This window comes from Spermophilus citellus, assembly GCF_964194105.1.
Source record: "Spermophilus citellus genome assembly, chromosome: 4".
Lineage (NCBI taxonomy): Eukaryota > Metazoa > Chordata > Mammalia > Rodentia > Sciuridae > Spermophilus > Spermophilus citellus.
Window position 1 is genome coordinate 90,649,827 of NC_138185.1, and position 14,499 is coordinate 90,664,325.

Sequence of the window (14,499 nt, forward strand, 5' to 3'; positions counted from 1 at the left end):
AGGGGTTGCCAAGGTTCCAAAAAACTACTAGTTTCCTGAATCCCAGCACACATTTTTTCACCCAATCTTGATGACACTTTCAGGTAATGATCAGTACCCCAATCCCACTTGGCTCACCAGATTTTGTACTTCCAGGTTAAACGGTTCGTTGGCAGTAACAGTTTTAATTTTTAGGTTTCACTCTGTTTTCGCCTGTATGGATACATGTAGTTGGAACTCTAAATCAAACACGGTTTGTGCTAGCTCATTGAAACTTGACAAAATAAAGTAGTTCCAAGTTCTATCTTTATGGTTTGTTTCCTATGATGTAGCCCTAAGCAGAGACTGGCCCAATTCACTTTCATGGAAAGGGTTGCCAAGCTTCCAAAAAACTACGAGTTTCCTGAAATCTCAGCACACATTTTTTCACCCAATCTTGATGACACTTTCAGGTAATGATCAGTACCCCAAAGCCACTTGGCTCTCCAAATTTCGTTCTTCTCGGTTAAACTGTCCGTTGGCAGTAAGAGTTTAAATTGTAGGTTTCACTCTGTTTTCTCCTATATGGATACATGTAGTTGGAACTCTAAATCAAACAAGGTTTGTGCTAGCTCTTTGAAACTTGACACTATAAAGTAGTTCCAAGTTCTATCTCTATGGTTTGTTTCCTATTGATGTAGCCCTAAGCAGTGACTGGCGCAAATCACTTTCATGGAAATGGGTTGTCAAGCTTCCAAAAAACTACGAGTTTCCTGAAATCTCTGCACACATTTTTTCACCCAATGTTGATGACACATTCAGGTAATGATTAGTACCCCAATCCCACTTGGCTCACCAAATTTCATTCTTCTAAGTGAAACCATTCCTTGGCAGTAACAGTTTTAATTTTAGGTTTCACTCTGTTTTCTCCTATATGGATACATATAGTTGGAACTCTAAATCAAACACGGTTTGTGCTAGCTCTTGGAATCTTGACACAATAAAGTAGTTCCAAGTACTATCTCTATGGTTTGTTTCCTATTGATGTAGCCCTAAGCAGAGACCGGCGCAAATCACTTTCATGGAAAGGGGTTGCCAAGCTTCAAAAAACTACGAGTTTCCTGAAATCTCAGCGCACATTTTTTCACCCAATCTTGATGACACTTTCAGGTAATGATCAGTACGCCATTCCCACTTCGCTCACCAAATTTCGTTCTTCTAGGTTAAACCGTTCGTTGGCAGTAACAGTTTTAATTATTAGGTTTCACTCTGTTTTCTCCTCTATGGATACATGTAGATGGAACTCTAAATCAAACACGGTTTGTGCTAGCTCTTTGAAACTTGACACAATAAAGTAGTTCCAAGTTCTGTCTCTCTGGTTTGTTTCCTATTGATGTAGCCCTAAGCAGAGACTGGCGCAAATCACTTTCATGGAAATAGGTTGCCAAGCTTCCAAAAAACTACGATTTTCCTGAAATCTCAGCACACATTTTTTCACCCAATCTTGATGACACTTTCAGGTAATGATCAGTACCCCAATCCCACTTGTCTCACCAAATTTCGTTCTTCTAGGTTAAACCGTTCATTGGCAGTAACAGTTTTAATTTTTAGGTGTCTCTGTTTTCTCCTATATGGATACATGTAGTTGGAACTCTAAATCGAACACGGTTTGTGCTAGCTCTTTGAAATGACACAATAGAGTAGTTCCAAGTTCTATCTCTAAGGTTTGTTTCCTATTGATGTAGCCCTAAGCAGAGACTGGCGCAAATCACTTTCATGGAAAGTTGTTGCCAAGCTTCCAAAAAACTAAGAGTTTCCTGAAATCTCAGCACATATTTTTTCACCCAATCTTGATGACACTTTCAGGTAATGATCAGTACGCCATTCCCACTTCGCTCACCAAATTTCGTTCTTCTAGGTTAAACCGTTCGTTGGCAGTAACAGTTTTACTTATTAGGTTTCACTCTGTTTTCTCCTCTATGGATACATGTAGATAAAACTCTAAATCAAACACGGTTTGTGCTAGCTCTTTAAAACTTGACACAATAAAGTAGTTCCAAGTTCTGTCTCTCTGGTTTGTTTCCTATTGATGTAGCCCTAAGCAGAGACTGGCGCAAATCACTTTCAAGGAAATAGGTTGCCAAGCTTCCAAAAAACTACGATTTTCCTGAAATCTCAGCACACATTTTTTCACCCAATCTTGATGACACTTTCAGGTAATGATCAGTACCCCAATCCCACTTGTCTCACCAAATTTCGTTCTTCTAGGTTAAACCATTCATTGGCAGTAACAGTTTTAATTTTTTGGTGTCTCTCTGTTTTCTCCTATATGGATACATGTAGTTGGAACTCTAAATCGAACACGGTTTGTGCTAGCTCTTTGAAATGACACAATAGAGTAGTTCCAAGTTCTATCTCTATGGTTTGTTTCCTATTGATGTAGCCCTAAGCAGAGACTGGCACAAATCACTTTCATGGAAGGGGTTGCCAAGCTTCCAAAAAACTACGAGTTTCCTGAAATCTCAGCACATATTTTTTCACCCAATCTTGATAACACTTTCAGGTAATGATCAGTACCCCAAAGCCACTTGGCTCACCAAATTTCGTTCTTCTAGGTTAAACCGTCTGTTGGCAGTATCAGGTTTAATTTTAGGTTTCACTCTGTTTTCTCCTATATGGATACATGTAGTTGGAACTCTAAATCAAACACGGTTTGTGGTAGCTCTTTGAAACTTGAAACAATAAAGTAGTTCCAAGTTCTATCTCTATGGTTTGTTTCCTATTGATGTAGCCGTAAGCAGCAATTGGCGCAAATCACTTTCATGGAAAGGGGTTGCCAAGCTTCCAAAAAACTACGAGTTTCCTGAAATCTCAGCACACATTTTTTCACCCAATCTTGATGACACTTTCAGGTAATGATCAGTACCCCAATCCCACTTGGCTCACCAAATTTCGTTCTTCTAGGTTAACCGTTCGTTGGCAGTAACAGTTTTAATTTTTAGGTTTCACTCTGTTTTCTCCTATATGGATACATGTAGTTGGAACTCTAAATCAAACACGGTTTGTGCTAGCTCTTTGAAACTTGAGACAATAAAGTAGTTCCATGTACTATCACTATGGTTTGTTTCCTATTGATGTAGCCCTAAGAAGAGACCGGCGCAAATCACTTTCATGGAAAGGGGTTGCCAAGCTTCCAAAAAACTACGAGTTTCCTGAAATCTCAGCGCACATTTTTTTCAACCAATCTTGATGAGACGTTCAGGTAATGATCAGTACCCATATCCCACTTGGCTCACCAAATTTCGTTCTTCTAGGTTAAACCGTTCCTTGGCAGTAACAGTTTTAATTATTAGGTTTCACTCTGTTTTCTCCTATATGGATACATGTAGTTGGAACTCTAAGTCAAACACGGTTTGTGCTAGCTCTTTGAAACTTGACACAATAAAGTAGTTCCATGTTCTATCACTATGGTTTGTTTCCTATTGATGTAGCCATAAGGAGAGGCCGGCACAAATCACTTTCATGGAAAGGGGTTGCCAAGCTTCAAAAAAAATATGAGTTTCCTGAAATCTCAGCACACATTTTTTCACCCAATCTAGATGACACTTTCAGGTAATGATCAGTACCGCAATCCCACTTGGCTTACCAAATTTCGTTCTTCTAGGTTAAACCGTTCGTTGGCAGTAACAGTTTTAATTTTTAGGTTTCACTCTGTTTTCTCCTATATGGATACATGTAGTTAGAACTCTAAATCAACCACGGTTTGTGCTAGCTCTTTGAATCTTGACACAATAAAGTATGTCCAAGTTCTATCTCTATGGTTTGTTTTCTATTGATGTAGCCCTAAGCAGAGGCCGGCGCAAATCACTTTAATTGAAAGGGGTTGCCAAGCTTCCAAAAAACTACGAGATTCCTGAAATCTCAGCTCATATTTTTTCTCCCAATTATGATGACACTTTCAGGTAATGATCAGTAACCCAATCCCACTTGGCTCACCAAATTTCGTTCTTCTAGGTTTAACCATTCGTTGACTGTAACAGTTTTAATTTTTAGGTTTCACTCTGTTTTCTCCTATATGGATACATGTATTTGGAACTCTAAATCAAACACGGTTTGTGCTAGCTCATTGAAACTTGACAAAATAAAGTAGTTCCAAGTTCTATCTTTATGGTTTGTTTCCTATTGATGTAGCCCTAATCAGAGACTGGCGCAAATCACTTTCATGGAAAGGGTAGCCAAGCTTCCAAAAAACTACGAGTTTCCTGAAATCTCAGCACACATTTTTTCACCCAATCTTGATGACACTTTCAGGTAATGATCAGTACCCCAATCCCACTTGGCTCAACAAATTTCGTTCTTCTAGGTTAAACCGTTCGTTGGCAGTAACAGTTTTAATTTTTAGGTTTCACTCTGTTTTCTCCTATATGGATACATGTAGTTGGAACTCTAAATCAAACAAGGTTTGTGCTAGCTCTTTGAAACGACACAATAGAGTAGTTCCAAGTTCTATCTCTATGGTTTGTTTCCTATTGATGTAGCCCTAAGCAGAGACTGGCGCAAATCACTTTCATGGAAAGGGGTTGCCAAGCTTCCAAAAAACTACGAGATTCCTGAAATGTCAGCACACATTTTTTCACCCAATCTTGATGACACTTTCAGGTAATGATCAGTACCCCAATCCCACTTGGCTCACCAAATTTCGTTCTTCTAGGTTAAACCGTTCGTTGGCAGTAACAGTTTTAATTTTTAGGTTTCACTCTGTTTTCTCCTATATGGATACATGTAGTTGGAACTCTAAATCAAACAAGGTTTGTGCTAGCTCTTTGAAACGACACAATAGAGTAGTTCCAAGTTCTATCTCTATGGTTTGTTTCCTATTTATGTAGCCCTAAGCAGAGACCGGTACAAATCACTTTCATGGAAAGGGGTTGCCAAGCTTCCAAAAAACTATGAGTTTCCTGAAATCTCAGCACACATTTTTTCACCCAATCTTGATGACACTTTCAGGTAATGATCAGTACCCCAATCCCACTTGGCTCACCAAATTTCGTTCTTCTAGGTTAAACCGTTCGTTGGCAGTAACAGTTTTAATTTTTAGGTTTCACTCTGCTTTCTCCTCTATGGATACATGTAGATGGAACTCTAAATCAAACACGGTTTGTGCTAGCTCTTTGAAACTTGACACAATAAACTAGTTCCAAGTTCCATCTCTATGGGTTGTTTCCTATTGATGTAGCCCTAAGCAGAGACTGCCGCAAATCACGTTCATGGAAAGGGGTTGCCAAGCTTCCAAAAAACTACGAGTTTCCTGAAATCTCAGCACACATTTTTTCACCCAATCTTGATGACACTTTCATGTAATGATCAGTACCCCAAAGCCACTTGGCTCACCAAATTTCGTTCTTCTAGGTTAAACCGTCCGTTGGCAGTAACAGTTTTAATTTTAGGTTTCACTCTGTTTTCTCCTATATGGATACATGTAGTTGGAACTCTAAATCAAACACGGTTTGTGCTAGCTCTTTGAAACTTGACACAATAAAGTATTTCCATGTTCTATCTCTCTGGTTTGTTTCCTATTGATGTAGCCCTAAGCAGAGACTGGCGCAAATCACTTTCATGGAAATAGGTTGCCAAGCTTCCAAAAAACTACGATTTTCCTGAAATCTCAGCACACATTTTTTCACCCAATCTTGATGACACTTTCAGGTAATGATCAGTACCCCAATCCCACTTGTCTCACCAAATTTCGTTCTTCTAGGTTAAACCGTTCATTGGCAGTAACAGTTTTAATTTTTAGGTTTCTCTCTGTTTTCTCCTATATGGATACATGTAGTTGGAACTCTAAATCAAACACGGTTTGTGCTAGCTCTTTGAAATGACACAATAGAGTAGTTCCAAGTTCTATCTCTATGGTTTGTTTCCTATTGATGTAGCCCTAAGCAGAGACTGGCGCAAATCACTTTCATGGAAAGGGTTGCCAAGCTTCCAAAAAACTACGAGTTTCCTGAAATCTCAGCACACATTTTTTCACCCAATCTTGATGACACTTTCAGGTAATGATCAGTACCCCAATCCCACTTGGCTCACCAAATTTCGTTCTTCTAGGTTAAACCGTTCGTTGGCAGTATCATTTTTAATTTTATGTTTCACTCCGTTTTCTCCTATATGGATACATGTAGTTGGAACTCTAAATCAAACAAGGTTTGTGCTAGCTCTTTGAAACGACACAATAGAGTAGTTCCAAGTTCTATCTCTATGGTTTGTTTCCTATTGATGTAGCCCTAAGCAGAGACTGGCGCAAATCACTTTCATGGAAAGGGGTTGCCAAGCTTCCAAAAAACTACGAGTTTCCTGAAATCTCAGCACACATTTTTTCACCCAATCTTGATGACACTTTCAGGTAATGATCAGTACCCCAATCCCACTTGGTTTACCAAATTTCGTTCTTCTAGGTTAAACCGTTCGTTGGCAGTAACAGTTTTAATTTTTAGGTTTCACTCTGTTTTCTCCTATATGGATACATGTAGTTGGAACTCTAAATCAAACACGGTTTGTGCTAGCTCTTTGAAACTTGAGACAATAAAGTAGTTCCATGTACTATCACTATGGTTTGTTTCCTATTGATGTAGCCCTAAGGAGAGACCGGCGCAAATCACTTTCATGGAAAGGGGTTGCCAAGCTTCCAAAAAACTACGAGTTTCCTGAAATCTCAGCGCACATTTTTTTCAACCAATCTTGATGAGACGTTCAGGTAATGATCAGTACCCATATCCCACTTGGCTCACCAAATTTCGTTCTTCTAGGTTAAACCGTTCCTTGGCAGTAACAGTTTTAATTATTAGGTTTCACTCTGTTTTCTCCTATATGGATACATGTAGTTGGAACTCTAAGTCAAACACGGTTTGTGCTAGCTCTTTGAAACTTGACACAATAAAGTAGTTCCATGTTCTATCACTATGGTTTGTTTCCTATTGATGTAGCCATAAGGAGAGGCCGGCACAAATCACTTTCATGGAAAGGGGTTGCCAAGCTTCAAAAAAAATATGAGTTTCCTGAAATCTCAGCACACATTTTTTCACCCAATCTAGATGACACTTTCAGGTAATGATCAGTACCGCAATCCCACTTGGCTTACCAAATTTCGTTCTTCTAGGTTAAACCGTTCGTTGGCAGTAACAGTTTTAATTTTTAGGTTTCACTCTGTTTTCTCCTATATGGATACATGTAGTTAGAACTCTAAATCAACCACGGTTTGTGCTAGCTCTTTGAATCTTGACACAATAAAGTATGTCCAAGTTCTATCTCTATGGTTTGTTTTCTATTGATGTAGCCCTAAGCAGAGGCCGGCGCAAATCACTTTAATTGAAAGGAGTTGCCAAGCTTCCAAAAAACTACGAGATTCCTGAAATCTCAGCTCATATTTTTTCTCCCAATCTTGATGACACTTTCAGGTAATGATCAGTACCCCAATCCCACTTGGCTCACCAAATTTCATTCTTCTAGGTTAAACCGTTCATTGGCAGTAACAGTTTTAATTTTTAGGTTTCACTCTGTTTTCTCCTATATGGATACTTGTAGTTGGAACTCTAAATAAAACACGGTTTGTGCTAGCTCTTGAAAACTTGACACAACAAAGTAGTTCCAAGTTCTATCACTATGGTTTGTTTCCTATTGAGGTAGCCCTAAGCAGAGACCGGCGCAAATGACTTTCATGGAAAGGGGTTGCCTACCTTCCAAAAAACTACGAGTTTCCTGAAATGTCAGCACACATTTTTTCACCTAATCTTGATGACACTTTCAGGTAATGATCAGTACCCCAATCAAACTTGGCTCACCAAATTTTGTTCTAGGTTATACCGTTCGTTGGCAGTAACAGTTTTAATATTTAGGTTTCAGGCTGTTTTCTCCTATATGGATACATGTAGTTGGAACTCTAAATCAAACACGGTTTGTGCTAGCTCTTGAAAACTTGACACAATAAAGTAGTTCCAAGTTGTATCACTATGGTTTGTTTCCTATTGATGTAGCCCTAAGCAGAGAGCGGCGCAAATCACTTTCATGGAAAGGGGTTGCCAAGCTTCAAAAAAACTACGAGTTTCCTGAAATCTCAGCACACATTTTTTAACCCAATCTTGATGACACTTTCAGGTAATGATCAGTACCCCAATGCTACTTAGCTCACCAAATTTCATTCTTCTATGTTAAACCGTTAGTTGGCAGTAACAGTTTTAATTTTTAGATTACACTCTGTTTTCTCCTATATGGATACATGTAGTTGGAACTCTAAATTAAACATGGTTTGTGCTAGCTCTTGAAAACTTGACAGAATAAAGTAGTTCCATGTTCCATCTCTATGGTTTGTTTCCTATTGATGTAGCCCTAAGCAGAGACTGGCGCAAATCACTTTCATGGAAAGGGGTTGCCAAGCTTCCAAAAAACTACGAGTTTCCTGAAATGTCAGCACACATTTTTTCACCCAATCTTGATGACACTTTCAGGAAATGATCAGTACCCCAATCCAACTTGGCTCACCTACTTTCGGTCTTCCAGGTTAAACCGTTCGTTGGCAGTGACAGTTTTAATTTTTAGGTTTCACTCTGTTTTCTCCTCTATGGATACATGTAGTTGGAACTCTAAATCAAACACGGTTTGTGCTAGCTCTTGAAAACTTGACACAATAAAGTAGTTCCAAGTTCTATCTCTATGGTTTGTTTCCTATTGATGTAGCCCTAAGCAGAGACTGGCGCAAATCACTTTCATGGAAAGGGGTTGCCAAGCTTCCAAAAAACTACGAGTTTCCTGAAATCACAGCACACATTTTTTCACCTAATCTTGATGACTCTTTCAGGTAATGATCAGTACCCCAATCCCACTTGGCTCACCAAATTTCTTTCTTCTAGGTTAAACGGTTCATTGGCAGTAACAGTTTTAATTTTTAGGTTTCACTCTGTTTTCTCCTATATGGATACATGTAGTTGGAACTCTAAATCAAACACGGTTTGTGCTAGCTCTTTGAAACTTGACACAATAAAGTAGTTCCAAGTTCTATCTCTATGGTTTGTTTCCTACTGATGTAGCCCTAAACAGAGACTGGCGCAAATCACTTTCATGGAAAGGGGTTGCCAAGCTTCCAAAAAACTACGAGTTTCCTGAAATCTCAGCACACATTTTTACACCCAATCTTGATGACTCTTTCAAGTAATGATCAGTACCCCAATCCCACTTGGCTCACCTAATTTCATTTTTCTAGATTAAACCGTTCGTTGGCACTAACAGTTTTAATTTTTAGATTTCACTCTGTTTTCTCCTATATGGATACATGTAGTTGGAACTCTAAATCAAACACGGATTGTGCTAGCTCTTTGAAACTTGACACTATAAAGTAGTTCCAAGTTCTATCTCTATGGTTTATTTCCTATTGATGTAGCCCTAAGCAGAGACTGGCGCAAATCACTTTCATGAAAAGGGGTTGCCAAGCTTCCAAAAAACTACGAGTTTCCTGAAAACTCAGCACACTTTTTTTTCACCCAATCTTGATGACTCCTTCAGGTAATGATCAGTACCCCAATCCCACTTGGCTCACCAAATTTCGTTCTTCTAGGTTAAACGGTTCGTTGGCAGTAACAGTTTTAATTTTTAGGTTTCACTCTGTTTTCTCCTATATGGATACATGTAGTTGGAACTCTAAATCAAACACGATTTGTGCTAGCTCTTGAAAACTGGACACAATAAAGTAGTTCCAAGTTCTATCTCTATGGTTTGTTTCCTATTGATGTAGCCCTAAGCAGAGACTGGCGCAAATCACTTTCATGGAAAGGGGTTGCCAAGCTTCCAAAAAACTACGAGTTTCCTGAAATCTCAGCACACTGTTTTTCACCCATCTTGATGACACTTTCAGGTCATGATCAGTACCCCAATCCCACTTGGCTACCCAAATTTCGTTCATCTATGTTAAACCGTTCGTTGGCAGTAACAATTTTAATTTTTAGGTTTCACTCTGTTTTCTCCTATATGGATACATGTATTTGGAACTCTAAATCAAACACGGATTGTGCTACCTCTTTGAAACTTGACAGAATAAAGTAGTTCCATGTTCTATCTCTAGGGTTTGTTTCCTATTGATGTAGCCCTAAGCAGAGACTGGCGCAAATCACTTTCATGGAAAGGGGTTGCCAAGCTTCCAAAAAACTACGAGTTTCCTGAAATCTCAGCACACATTTTTTCACCCAATCTGGATGACACTTTCAGGAAATGATCAGTGCCCCAATCCCACTTGGCTCACCTAATTTCATTCTTCCGGGTTAAACCATTCGTTTGCAGTAACAGTTTTAATTTTTAGGTTACACTCTGTTTTCTCCTGTATGGATACATGTAGTTGGAACTCTAAATCAAACACGGTTGGTGATAGCTCTTAAAAACTTGACACAATAAAGTAGTTCCAAGTTCTATCTCTATGATTTCTTTCCTATTGAGGTAGCCCTAAGCAGAGACCAGCGCAAATGACTTTCATGGAAAGGGGTTGCCTACCTTCCAAAAAACTACGAGTTTCCTGAAATGTCAGCACACATTTTTTCACCCAATCTTGATGACACTTTCAGGTAATGATCAGTACCCCAATCCCACTTGGCTCACCAAATTTCGTTCTTCTAGGTTAAACGGTTCATTGGCAGTAACAGTTTTAATTTTTAGGTTTCACTCTGTTTTCTCCTATATGGATACCTGTAGTTGGAACTCTAAATCAAACACGGTTTCTGCTAGCTCTTGAAAACTTGACACAATAAAGTGTTCCAAATTCTATCTCTATGGTTTGTTTCCTATTGAGGTAGCCCTAAGCAGAGACCGGCACAAATGACTTTCATGGAAAGGGGTTGCCTACCTTCCAAAAAACTACGAGTTTCCTGAAATGTCAGCACACATTTTTTCACCCAATCTTGATGACACTTTCAGGTAATGATCAGTACCCCAATCAAACTTGGCTCACCAAATTTTGTTCTAGGTTATACCGTTCGTTGGCCGTAACAGTTTTAATTTTTAGGTTTCAGGCTGTTTTCTCCTATATGGATACATGTAGTTGGAACTCTAAATCAAACACGGTTTGTGCTAGCTCTTGAAAACTGGACACAATAAAGTAGTTCCAAGTTCTATCTCTATGGTTCGTTTCCTATTGATGTAGCCCTAATCAGAGACTGGCTCAAATCACTTTCATGGAAAGGGGTTTCCAAGCTTCCAAAAAACTACAAGTTTCCTGAAATCTCAGCACACTGTTTTTCACCCAATCTTGATGACACTTTCAGGTAATGATCAGTACCCCAATCCCACTTGGCTCCCCAAATTTCGTTCATCTAGGTTAAACCGTTCGTTGGCAGTAACAATTTTAATTTTTAGGTTTCACTCTGTTTTCTCCTATATGGATACATGTATTTGGAACTCTAAATCAAACACTGATTGTGCTACCTCTTTGAAACTTGACAGAATAAAGTAGTTCCAAGTTCTATCTCTATGGTTTGTTTCCTATTGATGTAGCCCTAAGCAGAGACTGGCTCAAATCACTTTCATGGAAAGGGGTTGCCAAGCTTCCAAAAAACTACGAGTTTCCTGAAATCACAGCACACATTTTTTCACCTAATCTTGATGACTCTTTCAGGTAATGATCAGTACCCCAATCCCACTTGGCTCACCAAATTTCATTGTTCGAGGTTAAACCGTTCGTTGGCAGTAACAATTTAAATTTTTAGGTTTCACTCTGTTTTCTCCTATATGGATACATGTAGTTGGAACTCTAAATCAAACACGGTTTGTGCTAGCTCTTGAAAACTGGACACAATAAAGTAGTTCCAAGTTCTATCTCCATGGTTTGTTTCCTATTGATGTAGCCCTAAGCAGAGACTGGCGCAAATCACTTTCATGGAAAGGGGTTGCCAAACTTCCAAAAAACGACGAGTTTCCTGAAATCTCAGCACACATTTTTTCACCCAATCTTGATGACACTTTCAGGTAATGATCAGTACCCCAATCCCACTTGGCTCACCAAATTTCGTTCATCTAGGTTAAACCGTTCGTTGGCAGTAACAATTTTAATTTTTAGTTTTCACTCTGTTTTCTCCTATATGGATACATGTATTTGGAACTCTAAATCAAACACGGATTGTGATACCACTTTGAAACTTGACACAATAAAGTAGTTCCCAGTTCTATCTCTATGGTTTGTTTCCTATTGATGTAGCGCTAAGCAGAGACTGGCTCATATCACTTTCATGGAAAGGGGTTGCCAAGCTTCCAAAAAACTACGAGTTTCCTGAAATCTCAGCACTCATTTTTTCACCCAATCTGGATGACACTATCAGGAAATGATCAGTACCCCAATCCCACTTGGCTCACCTAATTTCGTTCTTCCAGGTTAAACCATTCGTTGGCAGTAACAGTTTTAAATTTTAGGTTACACTCTGTTTTCTCCTATATGGATACATGTAGTTGGAATTCTAAATCAAACACGGTTGGTGCTAGCTCTTAAAAACTTGACACAATATAGTAGTTCCTAGTTCTATCTCTATGGTTTGTTTCCTATTGAGGTAGCCCTAAGCAGAGACCGGCGCAAATGACTTTCATGGAAAGGGGTTGCCTACCTTCCAAAAAACTACGAGTTTCCTGAAATGTCAGCACACATTTTTTCACCCAATCTTGATGACACTTTCAGGTAATGATCAGTACACCAATCAAACTTGGCTCACCAAATTTCGTTCTAGGTTATACCATTCGTTGGCAGTAACAGTTTTAATTTTTAGGTTTCACTCTGTTTTCTCCTATATGGATACATGTAGTTGGAACTCTAAATCAAACACGGTTTGTGCTAGCTCTTGAAAACTGGACACAATAAAGTAGTTCCAAGTTCTATCTCTATGGTTTGTTTCCTATTGAGGTAGCCCTAAGCAGAGACCGGCGCAAATCACTTTCATGGAAAGGGGTTGCCAAGCTTCCAAAAAACTACGAGTTTCCTGAAATCTCAGCACACTGTTTTTCACCCAATTTTGATGACACTTTCAGGTCATGATCTGTACCCCAATCCCACTTGGCTCCCCAAATTTCGTTCATCTATGTTAAACCGTTCGTTGGCAGTAACAATTTTAATTTTTAGGTTTCACTCTGTTTTCTCCTATATGGATACATATATTTGGAACTCTAAATCAAACACGGATTGTGCTACCTCTTTGAAACTTGACAGAATAAAGTAGTTCCATGTTCTATCTCTAGGGTTTGTTTCCTATTGATGTAGCCCTAAGCAGAGACTGGCGCAAATCACTTTCATGGAAAGGGGTTGCCAAGCTTCCAAAAAACTACGAGTTTCCTGAAATCTCAGCACACATTTTTTCACCCAATCTGGATGACAATTTCAGGAAATGATCAGTGCCCCAATCCCACTTGGCTCACCTAATTTCATTCTTCCAGGTTAAACCATTCGTTTGCAGTAACAGTTTTAATTTTTAGGTTACACTCTGTTTTCTCCTGTATGGATATATGTAGTTGGAACTCTAAATCAAACACGGTTGGTGCTAGCTCTTAAAAACTTGACACAATAAAGTAGTTCCAAGTTCTATCTCTATGATTTCTTTCCTATTGAGGTAGCCCTAAGCAGAGACTGGCGCAAATGACTTTCATGGAAAGGGGTTGCCTACCTTCCAAAAAACTACGAGTTTCCTGAAATGTCAGCACACATTTTTTCACCCAATCTTCATGACACTTTCAGGTAATGATCAGTACCCCAATCCCACTTGGCTCACCAAATTTCGTTCTTCTAGGTTAAACGGTTCATTGGCAGTAACAGTTTTAATTTTTAGGTTTCACTCTGTTTTCTCCTATATGGATACCTGTAGTTGGAACACTAAATGAAACACGGTTTGTGCTAGTTCTTGAAAACTTGACACAATAAAGTGTTCCAAGTTCTATCTCTATGGTTTGTTTCCTATTGAGGTAGCCCTAAGCAGAGACCGGCGCAAATGACTTTCATGGAAAGGGGTTGCCTACCTTCCAAAAAACTACGAGTTTCCTGAAATGTCAGCACACATTTTTTCACCCAATCTTGATGACACTTTCAGGTAATGATCAGTACCCCAATCAAACTTGGCTCACCAAATTTTGTTCTAGGTTATACCGTTCGTTGGCCGTAACAGTTTTAATTTTTAGGTTTCAGGCTGTTTTCTCCTATATGGATACATGTAGTTGGAACTCTAAATCAAACACGGTTTGTGCTAGCTCTTGAAAACTTGACACAATAAAGTAGTTCCAAGTTGTATCACTATGGTTTGTTTCCTATTGATGTAGCCCTAAGCAGAGACCGGCGCAAATCACTTTCATGGAAAGGGGTTGCCAAGCTTCCAAAAACCTACGAGTTTTCTGAAATCTCAGCACACTTTTTTTCACCCAATCTTGATGACTCCTTCAGGTAATGATCAGTACCCCAATCCCACTTGGCTCACCAAATTTCGTACTTCTAGGTTAAACGGTTCGTTGGCAGTAACAGTTTTAATTTTTAGGTTTCACTCTGTT